At 45.7% G+C, this 17,725-nt stretch overlaps 1 protein-coding gene and 1 non-coding gene across 2 annotated transcripts in view; both read left to right on the top strand.

The window, feature by feature from the left end:
* BEND7 (BEN domain containing 7) overlaps positions 1–17,725 on the top strand; it is an 80,849-nt gene that overhangs the window by 10,922 nt on the left and 52,202 nt on the right. The gene's annotated exons all lie outside the window — the stretch shown is intronic.
* Positions 13,321–13,393, top strand: TRNAW-CCA (transfer RNA tryptophan (anticodon CCA)). The gene has a single exon. It is a non-coding gene; the product is annotated as a tRNA-Trp (tRNA).

The following is a 17,725-nucleotide window of genomic DNA, read 5'->3' as shown; positions in this document are numbered from 1 at the left end:
TGGGGTTGTAAGAGTTGGTTTTTCCCCTACCGATCACCACCACATCACTAAAACAAATCTTCACAAGGGACAGACTCTAAGGAGGTGTCTTAACAGTTTAGCCTCCCTGATCCCATAGGAATATGGATTTTTTTCCTTTTGGAGGAAAAGAGTATGGTCATTCATAAGGGGAAAAAAGACCGGGGAACAGTGTGTTTCGCATCTCAAAGTTAAAAATAGACCTAGGACATTTACGCAGCACATCTGTTATTCTTAACAGTATTGGAGAGAATGCTACCTGCGAAGGAAGGTTATGCAGTAGCAGGACACTTGCAGGGACACGTGGTAATTGATACAGGGGCGCCTGGAGGGCCCTTGGAGGATCGCACTCTCCCCGGCCCCCAGCTGAACCTCCTATTGTCTCTGGCTCTAAGATCAGGACTCAGAAGACACATTAAGATCCCACAGGATCTGTCACCTTCCTGCCTCAGGCTGATTCCTGACACTGCTCTTCCCATTTCCTATGCTCCAGCCACTCCAAACCACTTTCCACTCCTGCAGCCACCTCGCTTCCCCCTCTTTACTGCCTGCACTGACCACCTCCTCTGCTTGCAATCCTGTACCTGAACCATGCTCCCTCTTCCGTGCTTGGCTGTCTCTTATCCCTGAAGACACAAGTTGACGTTGCTTCTTCCAGGCAGTCTTCTTTGATTTTCCCCTCCCATCTCCTTCCACACCATTTCTACCAAAGTGAAGGCACTGCCAGTTTAATTCTCTCTCTCTCTCTTCCTGTGTCCCCACTTCCCAGCACCATGCTGGGCACATTACAAACATCCAAGGATGCTCAATGAATGAGCAAGGAGTTCCACTTCAAATTAAAAATAGTGAGATCAGCTACTCTGAAGCTTTATCATTCACCTCTTTTACCTCCAAGCTCCCATCTTGGCTTCACAAGGTGAAAATATACATCTCCATCTCAGGAGTTATCTGGACCTCACATTGTCAGGAGTAAAATACCCAACGGAACAGTTACTTTTCTTTGTTTTTGAAAATAATTTTTAAAGTAATTAATTTCATTTGTTTTAAAATTTTTGATTGTGCTGGGTCTTCACTGCTGTGCTCGTGCCTTCTCTAGTTGCAGAGAGCTGGGGCTCCTCTTTGTGGGGTTGGTGCATGGGCTTCCCTTGTTGCGGAGCTCCAGGCACGAGGGCTCAGGTGTTGTGGTTCACAGGCACTAGAGTGCTGACTCAATAGTTGCTATGCACAGGCTTAGCTGCTCGGAGACATGTGGAATATTCCTGGACAGGGGATCGAACCTGTGTTCCGTGCATTGGCAGGTGGATTCTTACCCACTGTACTACCAGGGAAGTCCACGGTTACTTTTCATTACATGTTTTTTTCTTTCCTATTAAGTTAATAGCTGGCCCCCTTTTAAAGTTGAACTCAAGACTAGGATGCCCTTGTGTGTGTTCCTGCACCTGCCCCCAGGGTCTTGGAGACTTAGACCCCACCGTGTGAAGGTATCCCTGAAATTTTGCAGTACTGTAGTGCTGGTCCCTGCCTGCCATCACCTCTACTTAACTGCCTTGTCTGTGAGATCTCTGTTGACCCTCGAGTCTGAGCTTGAATTCCTGCAGGGCAAGACTTTGAGCTTCCTGTTCCCAGGGCACAATACCTGGCGACAAGTAGACTCTGGGTTGCTAATTTTGGATAAATGAGTACCATGTTAAAACCTGTTGAAATGTACTTTGCCTCCAGTTATCAGCTGATCCGAGTGGGACGGTTTGTTAAGCCGAGCAGGTTTTCTTGGACAGGACTGTCTTACACATTGAAGGAGGTTAGGATCGCACCCTCTGAATGTTGGCATCATAAATACACATGCAGGTCGAGAGCTTCCCACTCAGTCACTGTGACGATCGGCCTCCAGCACGTGGTCCTTAGCATGCCAGAGTTGTGGGGTTCTTGGCCGTGCTGGGATTAGGTTCCTGTACACGGGTTTTCTCTAGTTGTGGCAAGCAGGGGCTACTCTCTTCTTGTGGTGTGTGGTCTTATTGCGGTGGCTTCTCTTGTTGTGGAGCCCAGACTCTCTGAGCATGGGCTTCAGTAGTTGCAGCGCATGGGCTTAGGTGCCCTGTAGCATGTGGAATCTTCCTGGACACAGGGATTGAACCTGTGTCCCCTGCATTGGCAGGCCAATTCTCAACCACTGGACCATCAGGGAAGTCCAGGTCCTTTAGCTTTGAATGGGGAAAAAGCCTGGATAATCCTTCCTTCACCATTCTCTCTCAGATGCCCTGTGTGAAAGGGGACAACAAAGACAGAGGCTGTGATGGACCAATTCAGCTGCATCACCATTCCGAGAAGGGAGAGAGCAAAGGGCACATTCCATTCATGGTCAGGTTACTGCACCTCCTTTCCACACAATGGACGGCTTACTGCATGCATATCTGAGCGTAAATTTTAAAACCATGAAGAAGTTTAGACAGGTTTTCTTTCAAGATTCCAGACAGTATCCTGGTAAATAAGAATCCATAAAATTGTTTTCTTAGTACTGCAGTTTTTCCCCCCAGCATGTACAAATATATAGTGTGTTCTCTGAATTCCAAGGGTTTACAATGGGTTTTTTTTTTTTTTTAACTTGGAAATCAAATTTTACATCTGAAAGGTTAATGGAGAAAACTAATTATGCTATCTGGTAACCGAATGTGTGATGGGACATTTGTCTCTGTAATTAACAGCAAGGAGCTTTTATAGTTTCATAAAATCGAATGCTACATCGAGTATTCCTTGAGCATTTGTTTGGATGAGGTGTCCAAAACAGAGATGTTTATGGACGATATAAAGTTGAACTGAGATGGAATGCAGGTGTCTGCTGTGCATCTCGCAGAATTTCTCATTGTTGAAATGGAAGCCAGAAGATTAATAACTTGACTTTGTCATGATAAAATAAGTAATGTGTTCTTGGAACAGTGGTGCGGCACATAAGTTACTCGGTAATTCCAAGAATTTATTCTGTTCCAGGAATAATATCCTGAACAATTTATTTTTTACAGAAAAAGTTGATGCAACATAATAGCCTCCGAAGTTGCTTGTGTGGCTAATGGAATTATATCTCAAATGTGACTTTACGCCCACGTATAAGATGTAAAGAACCCCACAAAAATGCAAGGTTAAGGCACACCTTGCAAGTAAGGAGTCAGGAGGTGCACGAGTAAAGGTTCTTCTGTGAACGTTAACTCATTCTCCTCACACATATATAATTTTTTCAATTACTAGCAAGACTTTAATGGGTACCTTAATAAGCGCCGTGTGAAATATAGCGGTGCCGTTGTTGCTGCGGGAGTGGGAGCTTGAAGTGTCCCTGTGAACTGTTTAACTCCTCCTATGAGAGGCAGGGACATGGACCCAGACCTAATCCATCTTCCTCTGATTTCCTTTGGCCATTTTGGGCAACTCAAGTCTTTGACGTAGACCATTTTTAAAGTGTTTATTCACTTTGTTGCAACATTGCTTCTGTTTCATGTTCTGGTTTTTTGGCCGCGAGGCATGTAGGATCTTAAGCTCCCCATCCAGGGATCGAACCATCATCCCCCTCACCCCACCCTACCGCTGCCTCCTGCATTGGAAGGTTCCCCAGGGAAGCCCCTATCTTGCTTGTTTTGGCGGGAGCCTGGGGGTGCGGATTTCTTGTCTGTCTTCCTGGGTGAACTGGGAAGAGGCAGAGAATGAGACATGTTCCCCTGGGGAGCTTTTGTAGGAAGACACTGTCAACTGTGGGGCTTCCCTGATAGCTCAGCTGGTAAAGAATCTGCTTGCAATGCAGGAGACCCTGGTCTCATTCCTGGGTCGGGAAGATTCCCCTGGAGACGGGACAAGCTACCCACTCCAGTATTCTTGGGCTTCCCTGCTGGCTCAGCTCATAAAGAATCTGCCTGCAATGCAGAAGACCTGGGTTCAATCCCTGGGTCTTGAAGATTCCCTGGAGAAGGGAAAGGCTACCCACTCCAGTATTCTGGCCTGGAGAATTCCATGGACGTAGAGTCCATGGGGTTGCAAAGAGTCAGACATGATGGAGCAACTTTCACTTTCAGGCACCAAGTAGCCTCATCTGGCTAACCCCACGCACCCCACGGAAGCAAGGAGAACTTCTGTTACAGATGTCAGTTTATGCCTAGTACATCAGTGGTGTTTGAGGGTTGTTTTTTCCCTCCTAGCTTTCCTCAACAGTAGCTTCAGTGTATCTGATTCTAGAATTAACCATTCCTATACTCATTGGTAGGTCTTTATTGAGCAGCCCTTGGTGCCAGGCTGGGAAATTTGACAGCCCATAGGTTGTGATAGAAAGACAGAGCCAGGGGACCTCACCTGGGGGGTGAAGGGAGGTGACCCTTGAGAAGAGGACATTTAAGCAAAGAAGGACCTAAAGAGTAAGTGTAAGGCGGGGCTGAGGCTGTGAGACAGTATGGAAGTGAAAGTCCATCCTAGGAGCCAAAGACCCTCCTTAGAGTAATTCTTTTTTTCTTTTATTAAAAAAAAATTTTTTTTTGGCCGTGAAAATGGCATGTGACCAGGGTTTGAGCCCGCCACCCTCTGCACTGGAAGAACAGCGTGTTAACCACTGGACTGCCAGGGAAGTCCCTGAAGACCTTCCATAGAGCTGAAGTGGGGAGCCCTCTGCCTCCCCATCCAGTATAGTCACTAATGGGGTTTGGATTCAACTGTCCTGAAGTTAGGCCTGGTTTTTTTTTAAAGCTATCCATGTGATTCTAATGTGTATCAGACCCAAGAGCCACTGCCTAGAACAGGGGGAGACGTGGCCAGAGCCAAGGCTGGAGAAGCCCCCAGTGCGAGAGCTGGGCCCCATCACCTCCTACCGAGGCAGGTCACTTGACAAGGTCTGCATTTCCGAAAGATCACCCTGGCTTCAGCATGGACTGTGGTGGGGTGGAGCAGTGCTGCAGGCTTTTGGCTGTCGCCCCATCAAGTGATGATGAGAGAGGAGTGGAAGGACTCCTGAGTAATCTAGAAGTTACAATAAGCAGGACTCAGTGTTTAAGTGGCTATGGGAGGGAAGAGATGGAAGATGAGGCCCAGTTTTCTGGCTTGGATAGCCAAGTTGGTGCTGTTTATCAAGGCTTGGTGATAGTCATCATAAAATACACTCTTGGACATAGTTTTAAGATTGCTTTTGAAATGTCCAAGTGGAACTGTCCAGTGGGCAGTTGGATGTATGGGTCTGGAGCCCTTAAGTGGGATCAGGGCCGAAGTCCTCACAGACAGATGGTCACTGGAGCCAGAAGAGAGGTGGGGTGAATCCAGGACATGTGTGGAGAGGGAGAGGCCCACGTGGGACAGGGTCCAAGAAAACTTCAGCATTTAAGGCAGTGGCCGTGACCTGTAAGTGGGTCATGAAGTCAGTTTAGCAGACTGTCACCCACACAAACTATCAATACAATAATAATAAGAGAAATAGATTAGAAAATATCAGAGTGTCTTGTATGCAGAAAGGGTAAATTCATGAAACTTTGATATTCTTGCTGTGATTCACAGTCCAGAAAGTTTGGAAGCTGCTACTTACAGCCACAGTCACCTCATCCCTGGCCTTGCTCAGGGAAGAAGGCCACTGCAGTCTCCAGGTGCCTTCGGGCCCACAATTATCAGTTTCTTGAGATTTGTGGAAGAGAAAGATGCTGTGAACGTCATACATTTCTCATCCTCATTAACATTATTTATACTGAAGATGTTGGAGAAGACTCTTGAGAGTCCCTTGGACTGCAAGGAGATCCATCCTAAAGGAAATCAGTCCTGGGTGTTCACTGGAAGGACTGATGCTGAAGCTGAAACTCCAGTATTTTGGCCACCTGATGTGAAGAGCTGACTCATTTGAAAAGACCCTGATGTTGGGAAAGATTGAAGACAGGAGGAGAAGGGGATGACAGAGGATGCGATGGTTAGATGGCATCACTGACTCAATGGACATGAGTTTGGGTAAACTCTGGGAATTGGTGATAAACAGGGAGGCCTGGAGTGCTGCAGTTCATGGGATCGCAAAGAGTCGGACATGACTGAGCAACTGAACTGAACTGAATACTGAAGACGAAACTGTACAACAGCATGTGTATTTTAAGTTGGAATATTTTAAAAATTTAAATGACCGAAGAAACAGTACCGCCAGTACTTAATCTTGTTCATCCTTGACTGACCCACAATATGATATGTAAGTTAATATTTAAGTCAGTAGGGGCAATGTGCAGTTCTGTACTAGCGTTCTTTAAGAGTTTTCTGTGCAGCAGAGCAGAGGGTCAAGATTTCAGGTTATATGGAAACAGATTGTCTCTTTCCAGACAATCAGTTATGAACATTTTATTTCTGATTAAACGAGGGCAAGATTTTGTTTATGCTCCTCTCGGAAAATGAAAGCAGCTCTTGGTCTGCACACCTGTTATATTTTTCCCGTGTATGTTGTCAGCCTTTGAAGACTTTTGCCTTATGTCTTATAGAACCATGAGCACAAATAAATTCTCATCTTTTGTAGGACTAACAGGACTCACGTGAGCCCTGTTTTGAATTTAAAGGACATGTCTGAGCTGCCTTCTTAGTTTGAAACCGCACAACTAAGTTGGAGGCCATAGAGATAGTGTGGTCCAGAGATTTCATTGTTTCCACCGTGTGTATTCTGATAAGTGGGTGGTTACGGGGGTGACGACTTCATGCGGTGCCCAGCGCAGGTCTCTACAGCTTCCTGGATGCAGTACAGTGGGCTTCATGGATGGAGACCTTCCTGCCGGCCAGCTGGTTAGCTTCCTGCCCACACTGGTAGAACAGTGAGGCTCATGGACCTTGGAGCGTGATGGGTCTCAAATGTCTAAACTCAAAGTCTCTCTTTTCTCCTGGGGAGGATGTATTCATCAACCTCTGAACCTCTTAGCTTGTGATCAGGATTAAAGGTAGGCAGTGTGCTTGCCCGAGGGCCCCGTACATAGTAAGTAGTGGTCCATAAATGGTGACTCTAACCTTTTTCCTCCTAAGCACGTCCAGATTCCTTTAAAAAACACATAGCTTGGGACTTCCCTGGTGATCCAATGGTTAAGAATCTGCCTGGAAATGCAGGGGATGCGAATTAGATCCCTGGTTGGGAAACTAAGATCCCACAGGCTATGGGGCAACTAAGCTCACTACCATGTTCCGTAACTAGAAAGTCTGTGCATCAGAACAGGGGCAGTCACATGGTGCAGCAAAGATCTGGTGAGCTGCAACTGAGACCAGATGCAGCCAAAAAACAACCATGGTTTGTAAGCTTCAAGAGAAAATCATTTTAGGCCTGTACCCCTGGATTGCAAAGTGCACCCCAGGTAGCCCCTTCCTTCCCTGACTTCCTTTTGGCCACCTACTTCCCACTCCTGCCCAGCTTCATCTTTCCTGGGAAACATCAAAGAAGCTTTTTTTTATGTCCCAAACTGTTTCCACCAGTTGCCTTATACCCAACTTTACAATCCCACAGGGAAAAGAGTGTACATAATTCTTCGATTATTTTTTTTCTTACAAAAATTAATACATATTCATTTCAAAATCATTTTTTACAGTTTTCATTTATAAAGTTGAAAAAAAGATATAAAATTTAAAAAATCCTGTCCCAGTCACCCTCTCCAGAAATAACCATAGAGTATGTATAAAAAATATAGGCGTGTGTGTTGCAAAAAGGAGAATGGGGCTTTCCCTGGTGGTGTAGTGAATAAGAATCCATCTGCCAATGCAGGAGACATAGGTTTGATAATCCCTGGTCCAGGAGGATTCCACATTCTGTGGAGCAACTAAGCCCCTGCACCACAACTGCTGAGCCCCCGCTGTCGGGCCCGTGAGCTGCAGCCCCTCTGAAGCCCGTGCACCCTGGGGTCCATGCTCCACAGCTGGAGAAGCCAGGGAGAAACCCAGCACCACAGCCAGAGAGTAGCTCCCGCGCTCTCCAACTAGAGAAAGCCTGCACGCAATAACTAAGACCCGGCACAGCCAGAAACGAGTGCAAAATAAACTAACCATAGAAAAGGGAAAATAGAATTATCCTGGATAATGTTTTGTAATTTTTTTTTTTTTTTTTTTTGCTTAACCAAATCTCCATCTGTTCCACACAGGTTGAGTGCCTAGTTTAAGCCAGGCAGGCTCTGACTATCCAGTATTGAAGGAAATAATCATGGTCTCAGCCTTCGTGGAGTTTATAGGATAATCCTGCACTTATTTTGAAATGACTGTAAAAAGGTCCGCTTCATCCTTTTCAGACATGTAAAGATACACTGTAATCTCAGTCTATAGATATGCCATAATTCACGTATCTTATACTCACTGATTGATGTCTGGGTGGTTTGCAATGTCTCACTAGTGAAAATGATGCTACCGTGAATGTTCTTTTAAGTATGTCATGAATACTTGTCTAAATGTTTCTGTAGGATAAATACCTATGAGTGGAATTGCCAAATTTCCCCGAAAAGGGCCCATACCTGCAGCATATGAGAGGGACTGTAACCCTACACCTTCATCAAAAATGGGCTCTTAAAATCTATTTGTTTGTTGTTGTCTAGTCACTAAATCATGTCCACCTCTTGCAACCCCATGGACTATAGCCTTCTAGGCTCCTCTGTCCGTGGCATTTTCCAGGCAAGAATACCAGAGTGGCTGCCATTTCCTTCTCCAGGGGATCTTCCCAACCCAGGGGTCAGACTCGGGTCTCTTGCTTGGCAAGTGGATTTTTTGCCATTACACCATCTGGGATGCCCTATGAATCTATAGTCTTTGCCAAATTAATAGACAAAGAATTTCACATTATGTAATTTTTGTTGCATTAATCACTAGGGACATTAGGAGATTTTAACTGTTTATTTCCCTTGTGAATTGCATGTTCATGTCTTGTGCCCATTTTCCATTGTTAGTAGGTATGTGTCGTCATCTTCTTCACTGATTTGTAAGACCTCTCCTATACATTTGGGATCTGAACTCTTTGGTTTGATTATTCCTTAACATTATTTGAAGTGGTGGCTTCTGACCTACCCACTTAATGTGGCTGGAGTTACAGTCCATGTCTGATGAAGGAACATTCGATTGGGAGGCCATGCTGTATTTGTTAAAAAATAAAATTTTTCCTTGTTATAAGTACATTTGGGGAAGAGAAAAGTAGGTAAACTCTCTGAATTGGTTAGGTAGCTCTAGTGGTATCATATTGCTTTCTTCACTGATACCCTGTCATTTTCAGGATAGGGTAAAAACATCAAGGTCCCCGTGTTCTGTTTTGCGCGTTTGGTGATCATTCAGTCCAGCTAATCAGCTTCTCACCACGGCCCACCTGGTTTTTCCTCTGCCTTCAGTGCTCTTCCCTCTTCTCTCCCTCACAGCGCCCACGGACTTGCTGACCACGTGTTCTTCTCCAACTCAGGGCTTCCTGTCTTTGTGGAGTCAGCTACAATCCTCACAAAGTGATCTCGTCCTGTCAATTCCCAAAACGCTCGTAATTTAGGCATCATCCAAGGCATTTATCCTGTGTTCTCTCGGTTTAATCTGTCCAATCATGCTATAAATGTATTCCTAGAGCACGTAGCTGGGGACAGTCATAAGCAACAGCCCTTTGCCTTCTGTAATGGTTCTGAGTTGGGAACCATGGGGCCCTGGGTTGTTCCATGGAGATAGGGATCTGCATATTTCAGTGGGCTCAAAGCAGAGAATACTTGCGTTTGTTTTTTTAGATAAAGCATGAAGCCATCAAAGAAAGTTGTTCCTTCATCCCCTTTTAGGGCTTTGCCCCTAAACTTCTCATGATGTTTTTCCTACTCTGTCTGTAGATGTTCTTTGAGGGACATACTTTTTAAAATTTATTTTAATTGGAGGATAATTGTTTTACAATGTTGTGTTAGTTTCTGGTGTACAGTAAAGTTGGTCAGCCATATGTATACATACATCCCCTCCCTCCTGGACCTCTCTCCCACCCCACCCTGATCCCACCTCTCTAGGTCATCACAGCACTGAGCTGAGCCCCCCGTGCTGCACAGCAGCTTCCCACTAGCTATCAGTTTTACACACAGTAGAGGACTTCCCTGGTGGCTCAGACAGTAAAGCGTCTGTCTACAATGTGGGAGACCCGGGTTCGATCCCTGAGTTGGGAAGATCCCCTGGAGAAGGAAATGGCAATCCACTCCAGGACTATTGCCTGGAAAATCCCATGGACAGAGGGGTCGCAAAGAGTCAGACACGACTGAGCGACTTCACTTCAGTGTGCGTGTCAGTGTTGCTCTCAATTCGTCCCACTGAGGGACACAGTGGAGAAGCAGCATGACGGCCCATGTTGATTCATGTCCTGGTGTTTCTTTGCTCCCCTGGCCCTTCTTACCTGTCTCAAGACCTTCTTCCCCTTTCTGCTTTGCAGGCCCATTTTCCCAGCCTGGACCCGTGGCATTCTGTCTTGGGACCTGTCTTGGCATCACTTCCTCAGCCTCAGTTAGAAAAAGCTCCTGCCTCCCACGCTGGCTATGGGTGGCCCAGACTGGGTGAGCTTGCCCACGTGTCAGGAGAGAGGCCCTGGGTCCTCGGAATCCTTGTGCGTTCATCTGGGTTCCAAGCGAGGCTGTAAACTCCCGGAGGGGAGAGATGGTATCTTGTCTCTCTTGTCTTTCTTGTCTTTTTCTTTCTTTGGTCCTACAGAAATCTAGTAGTAGTAGTAGTAGTAATATTGAGTAGTAGTAGTACCGTAAATATTTATTGAATAGATGAATGAACCTGATGTTATCTAAACAGATTTGTAAGGGACCTCGTCTTTTCAATGAAAACACTATCTATGCCCTGGGCTTCTTAATTATATTCCATCTAACACTTCAGTTGAATATGAGGGTCCCCCAGCACATGGCAGCACGTGTGCGGGTTAACTCCCCCTGATCAACATATTTGATTCCACCAGTTCACCGATCCTGCAGCCGAGGTTTGCGTCCTTCCTTCTCAGTGGCATTTAGACTACACAGTGTTCTCAACTGGACTCCAAGGACTGTTTTGGGAATGCAGGTTCTGACACAGACTCTTCAGTAGATCTTGGGTCCTCTTTATTTGGGGGATTCCACTTCAGATTGCTTCAGGGCAAAGGGTTCACTTGGCAGCCATCACTCTGTTCTCTATGCTTTTCAGCCCCTTCTTGCCATTAGCACCCCTAGGCTTGCATGTCCCTGGTAAACGTGGCTGCTGCCCCCAGGGATGGCCAGTCAGGGCCTTGGTAGTGTCTGCAAGTCAGCTCAGGTTTGGGGCAATGGTGCTAACCCGGGTCTTCTCAGAGTGCAGAGTCCACTCCCGATGCCTGGCTATTCCACTCACGTGTCGAGCATTTTGATGGAGAGAGCTGCTGTGTGGTCTTGATGGACCCTGCTTCCTTTTTTCCTGCTCTTTTTCTCACTGCTGCCATTTGACAGGTCAGAGTTCAGCCTTTTCTACAATACGGCTCCATGCCAGCTTCTGCTAGTGTTTGAGAAGGAGGTACTTGAACTGTTCAGTATAAATCATGGTTATCTCAGTATTTCTCATTGATAAACTCAACTTTTTTCTGTTTAACTACCATTACCTGGAAAATGCAAGTTGTTTTTTGTTTGTTTGCAATGAGTTTTAAACCTTTTTGGGGGGCTGCACTCTGTGGCTTTTGGAGTCTTAGTTCCACAACTGGGGATCAAACCCTGGGCCCACAGCAGTGAAAGCCCCGAGTCGTAACCACTGGACTGCCAGGAAGTTCCCTTAAAAGGCCTTTTCCAAAAAGGATGTTCACAGTGGTATGCAGCCATCGCCACTGTTTCCAGAACTTCTGTAGCATCCCAGACAGGAGGCATCCTTAATGCCACTCCTTCAGCATATCTTCTTAGAGGTTCCTCCTCTGTTTCTAGAACTGGAAGGGTCAGCTCTTTAGACCATAATGTTGCCCAGCCTCCTGCCTAGACGCTACAGTTTGAGGCCACTTTTTCCTATGGATAACGAACAGTGTTCACGATAACCCGTCAAGTGTTTGGAGTCACTCAGTAGCTATTTGTCTCTCAGAGAAAGGACCCAACTTCTTTAACCTTTCTTTGAACATTTCATCTTTTTTGTTGACTTTTGCATGATCTCAAGTTTCTTGACAGCCTCTTTAAAAGAGTGCAAAACTGGACGTGATGGGAGGTCCCTGGCGGCTGTGGTTAGAACTCTGTGCTTTCACTGCTGTGGCCCATGTTCAGTCCCTGGTCGGGGAACTAAGATACCCCAAGTTCTGTGGTTCAGCCAAAAACAAACAAAAAGGTTGGACATGATACCACAGTAAGTGCCAAAGCATACTGGATGTAGTGGTGACTGTCCCTCAGTACTGTCAGTGTCCGTCAGTCCTTCTGTAGACGTGAGTTAGGGAGTGGCACCCTGGGGATGGACTGGATGGTGGTCGGGGCGTGCAAGGAGCTAGAGATGACACAGTTGTGACCATGGTGACTGCTGCCTACCCCGGGAACTCACTTGGCCAGCTGGGACACACATGAGCTCATAGCTTTTAATGTTGAAATGAGGGTGCTGATCTCTCTACGTGTTAGATTAACAGGAAACCTAGCATCTCCACATAAGATGTCCTGCCACCCCCTGAGTTGTTTGTGAGCCCAAGGGGTTGTCTCAGTCCAGAGGGGCCAGTTACCACTGGGAGCAACAGTAGCTACTGCTGCCGCCAGTATTCCCATTTCATCACCATCAGCTTCTTGTGCATTCCCAACTGCCTGCCGACTATATAAATTTCCTTTGTCAGAACTAGCCTCAGGGTGGTGGTCCAGTGGCTAAGAATCCGTGCTCCCAGTACAGGGGGCCTGGGTTCGATCCCTTGTCAGGGGACTAGATCCCACATGCCACAACTAAAGATCCCACATGCTTCAGCTAAGACTCGACACAGCCAAATAAATAATAAAATAATAAATATATTTTTAAAAAAACTAGCCGCATTGTATTCCCACTCCCCTGCAACCTTCTAATTCTCTGACCAATGTTAGATAGCATCCATTCAGTCACCCCAGCTAGAAACCTCGGATTTATCTTTCACTGATTCTCCTTCACATCCTCACCCCCATCCCCACATCCAGTGAATCAGCAAGTCTATTTGGTGAACCTTCTTCAGTGTCTCCCTCTCCATTCCCATCCCCCATCCTGGCCCAGACTGTCACGGCCATTCATGAAGCCTTTAGCAATAACCTTCTAGCTGGTTTCCTCTCCCCACACTACTTTCACCGTAGTTTTGCCAGATTTGTTTTTCTGAGGGAAAGATCTGATTGTTTACCATCCTTATGTTAAAGAGAGAGTGAATTTGAAATTACCAGAGCAGGGACTTCCCTGGTGGTCCAGTGGCTAAGACTCCATGCTCCCAATGCAGGGGGCCCAGGTTCAATCCCTGGTCAGGGAACTAGATCCCATATACCTCAACCAAGAGTTCACATGCCATAACTAAAGATCCTGCCTGCCACTGCTGAGATTGGGTGCAGTCAGATAAATAAAAATATTGAAATAAATAACCCAGAGCAATAACCCAGTATCTCCAGTGCAAAATTATTCTTCCTTAACCTGGCACCTTAATGGGATGACCTTGCTATATGTGTTGCCTTCATCACCTGCCACTTTTCTTTATGAACCTTGAACTCCTGGCACACAGACCGCTGTTCAGGAAGAAGAGGGGGAAGTGGTACAGCTGTGGCATCTACCCAGACAGTGAGCTTCTGCCTGCAAGAGTGATGCTCAGGGGCCACCCTCCCCAGCCCCAAGGGAATGGGAGCTGAATAACTTGATTCCTCTTATTCCAAACTTTATGCCTCTAATTTAGTAACGTATTCTTCTTACTGTATTTCTGCTACTTTTTCACTCCATCCTATTAATATTGGGTTGGCCAAAGGATTCATTTGGATTTTTCTCTGTATATGGTTTGTTTATAATCTTAGTATCACATTTAATCCTTTTTTTAATTAATTAATTTCTAAAATATAAATATATTTATTTTAATTGGAGGCTAGCTACTTTACAATATTGTATTGGTTTTGTCATAGATCAACATGAATCTGCCACGGGTGTACACGTGTTCCCCATCCTGAACCCCCCTCCCACCTCCCTCCCCATACCATCCCTCTGGGTCATCCCAGTTCACCAGCCCCGAGCATCCTGTATCATTTAATTCTACTAGACTTTATTCTGGTTGTGATACAACATTTCTTTCATTTACATAAGGAAGGTGTATGAAATGACTGTTACAGCTCAATACTAGTTAATTTTCGATGCAAAGATATGGTGACTATTTTGAGTCTTTGTGAAAAGAAGGTATATAGAAATGGATATATAATGTTAAGGTACACCATCTCACTCTGTCTTTGAGCATGACTGCCTTTTTTCTTTCATTAGCCCAAACCATGAATAATCGTGTTCTGTGTGATATGTTCTTCTCCCCTGACCAAGCCATCCTGTATGATGACTTCTGTGTTGCAAGGCTGTCTGTTGTGTAGTATGCAGATTATTTACGTAAAGCAAAGTGATCTATGTAAAGGAAAGTGAGTCTTGAAATTTAGCAAAGGATAAAATCCAACCTGTAATCTTTTGTCAGTCTTGTCCAAGGAGTCCAGTTACTAAACATACAAACCGTTTTTCATTTAAGATTGTTTTACTGTAGTGCAGCCACATACCATGGATCCATGTTTGTAACATTCCTGTTCGTTTTTTCTTAAAAGATCCAGCCCTTTGTGGTTACACATGAAAAAAGGCGTGGTTAGGTTTGAAAAGTGAACAGGTTTCCTTATGGAATTGTTGCTTCTTGTTGTTGTTGTTGTTGGTTTTTGTTTTTTGCCCATATTGCACAGCCTGTGGGGTCTTAGTTACCCAACCAGGAATTGAAACATTCTTGGCAGTGAAAGTGTGGAGTCCTAACCACTGGGCAACCAGGGAATTCCCTGGAATCATGCTTCTTTAGAGGTTCTTTTTCCTGGCATTTATACATGGAGAGGATATCAACTTATTAGAACTGGAAAGACAAAGAGGTCAACTAGTGCTTCAAATCTCAATATCTTAATTTATCCCACTTTTTTTTTTTTTGAGTCAGAGAACTTGGCTTCACTGTAGCAATCAGAATAAACCCACTCTTTCTGAGAAAGACATATGTGACTTTTAGAGCTGTTTGGTGCCCTGTGAACATCTTGGTAATGGGAAAAACCTACATCCCTCCTCGACTGCTCTCCCTGGGTTATGCCAAGCATGGTCTGGTTCAGAATTTGTTTTTACGGTTCGGGAAGCTGAAGCCTGAAAATAGCAGGTGGCTCGTCTCGTATCAAGTAGCAAGTCAGTACAGTTGGGAAATGAGTCCAGGTCTGGGGAGCCCCAGCCCCGGCCTAACCCCTGACCCACCCCCCCAGCATCCGTGGTCCAAGCCTGCAAGCTTCACCCTCTCCATCCCAGTGTGTACAGGCTGCTCAGCTTTCTCTGTCGTCCCCACGTTTAGTCTTCAGGTCTCCCTCCTATCCTCTGCCGCATCCCTCCTGAATATGTGAGGACTCAATTCCCCTCTCTCTGCAGAGTGCATCATCCCCACCCTACCCCCACCCCCCAACCCCCGCCCCATGTGTGTGTGTGTGAGAGAGACAGAGACAGAGCTCAAGAGAGAGAGATTTGGTCCCAGGGCCTCCTCCCCAGGTGGTGTGGTCAGGGCTGCTCCTGACTTCTCCGGCTAGAGGAAGGACAGCTCATCCCGCTGCCCTCTGGGGACGCCCAGCCTGTCACCTCTAAGAGGCTGCCCCGCAACCAGCCCGTTTCCAGCCTTCTCCGCGTCTCTCAGCTTTCCTTGACTCCAGCAATTCTTACACTTAGCTGTTTTCTGTCCTTTCAACTGTCCCGCAGCTGGATAGACTGTGAGCTCTCTTCTCAAAGTCAGCCAGCTCTGCTACCTGCCTTCACAGCCCCCTGCCTTTCTTCCTCCTCGGTCCCAGGTCCTAATCTGTTGCCATGGTTTGCCTCTTGTTTTGATTTTGTAAGAAATGTTTCTAAGTGTCAGCCCAAAGCCAGGATCTCCCTCTTTCTTCCACAGTCCTGGTTGTCTTCCTGAAAGTATCAAGTGTGCAGAATTCACACCGTACTTTCAGTCTTGTAAGTTTCAGAGCTGTAGGTTCTGGGACTGTGAAACTAAGCTCATGACAAAGCAACTTTGATCTTAGAAAGTTCCAGGATCCTCATGACCTTTTTTCCCTCCTTCTGAAGACAGCACTTTATCATAGGATTCAGACACTGGAGCAGAAGTGGAACCTTTGAAAAGAGAGTGGCCCTTTGGCTGTGATGTGTCAGGGTTCATGTGGGGAATAAGCTGGCACTGATCCAGGCCCCAGGCAGCGTGCCCACCTCTGCCTGGCTTGGCTGGTGTGGTTCTTGTCAGGGCCCTGGGAGGGAGGGGAGTGGCAGCCACCAGCCAGTGTCAACCAAGATCAGCACGCCGCAGCCTGGATGCGTGTGTGACGTCCCTGGTCCAGAATAAAAGCCCTGCAGGAAAGAAGCTCCTTCCTGCCCAAACTATGCTGTTAGTCACGCCGGGGAAGGGCGGGTTTGGATGCTGAAGGTAACAGCAGCCGCACTGGCTTACAGATTCATCTCTCAGAATTCCTCTGGGACCTCTTCCAGACACACCCTGTTCCCCAGACATCCTGAGAAAGTTGTGAATGCTGGCTCCGCATTTCTTCAATTGTGCTCGGTCATTCGTTCTCATAAAGATCTGGAACGTGATTTATTGTTTCTGTATTGTCGTTTTCACAGGTGTTTGGAATGAAAAGAGTTTTATGACAAAGTAAAATATTTCTCCTCTCAAGCATATGCCAACACAGAGCAGTATTGTAAATTTGGAAATCTGTATTAATTCTGCATTTGTTCATGTTAGATATTGAAGACAATTAATACTTTTGTTACCATTTTAAAAATTGAAGATACTAACTTCACAGCATAAAAATAGAAAAGTTTCCTTACATTCAGTTTTGTTACTGTTGTTTGCTGAGTCGTGTTCGACTGTCCGACTCTTTGTGACCCCGTGGACATTTTCAGGCAAGAATAATGGAGTGGGTTGCCATTTCCTTCTCCATTACATTCAGTAACGTATTTGTGGATTAATAAGCTGAATATCTAACTAGACAATGCAAAATACCTACATTCATTGTGCAGTTACCAGTGTGACAGAGAAATCTGGCTAATATGATGCTGAGGGTATAACAACATAATTATATTAAATGTACTCAGGACTTCCCTGGTGGTCCAGTAGTTAAGATTCTGAGTTCCCAATGTAGGGTTGCATGGGTTTGATCCCTGGTCAGGAACTAAGATCCCACATGCTACACAGACGCGGCCAAAAATTAAAAATAAATAAGTAAATGTGCTAGATTTATTTGTAGGAGCTGTTTTTCGTAATAGATGCTTTCTGCGGGGCTTTTCCTTTCTTCATAGTTGAAATTTCAAGCATTTAGTAGAGTGACTGTATGAGTGTGTACCGTGGCATTAGACTTTTATTTTTAAACCCAGATTAGAGGAAAAAAAAAAGAAAAGACTACTTCCCTTAACCTTTGTAAAGTTACTGGCTGATGACAAGTTAAGAAGATAGTATGTTTGCAGTGGGCTTCCTTTGTGGCTCAGCAGTACAGAACCTAGCTGCCAGTGCAGGAGATAAGGGTTCAACCTTGTGTTGGGAACATCCCCTTGAGATGGGAATGGGAACCCACTCCAGTATTCTTGC

Source organism: Capricornis sumatraensis, chromosome 15, assembly GCF_032405125.1.
Source record: "Capricornis sumatraensis isolate serow.1 chromosome 15, serow.2, whole genome shotgun sequence".
NCBI classification, from domain to species: Eukaryota; Metazoa; Chordata; class Mammalia; order Artiodactyla; family Bovidae; genus Capricornis; species Capricornis sumatraensis.
This window is presented reverse-complemented; position numbering and strand designations above follow the sequence as displayed.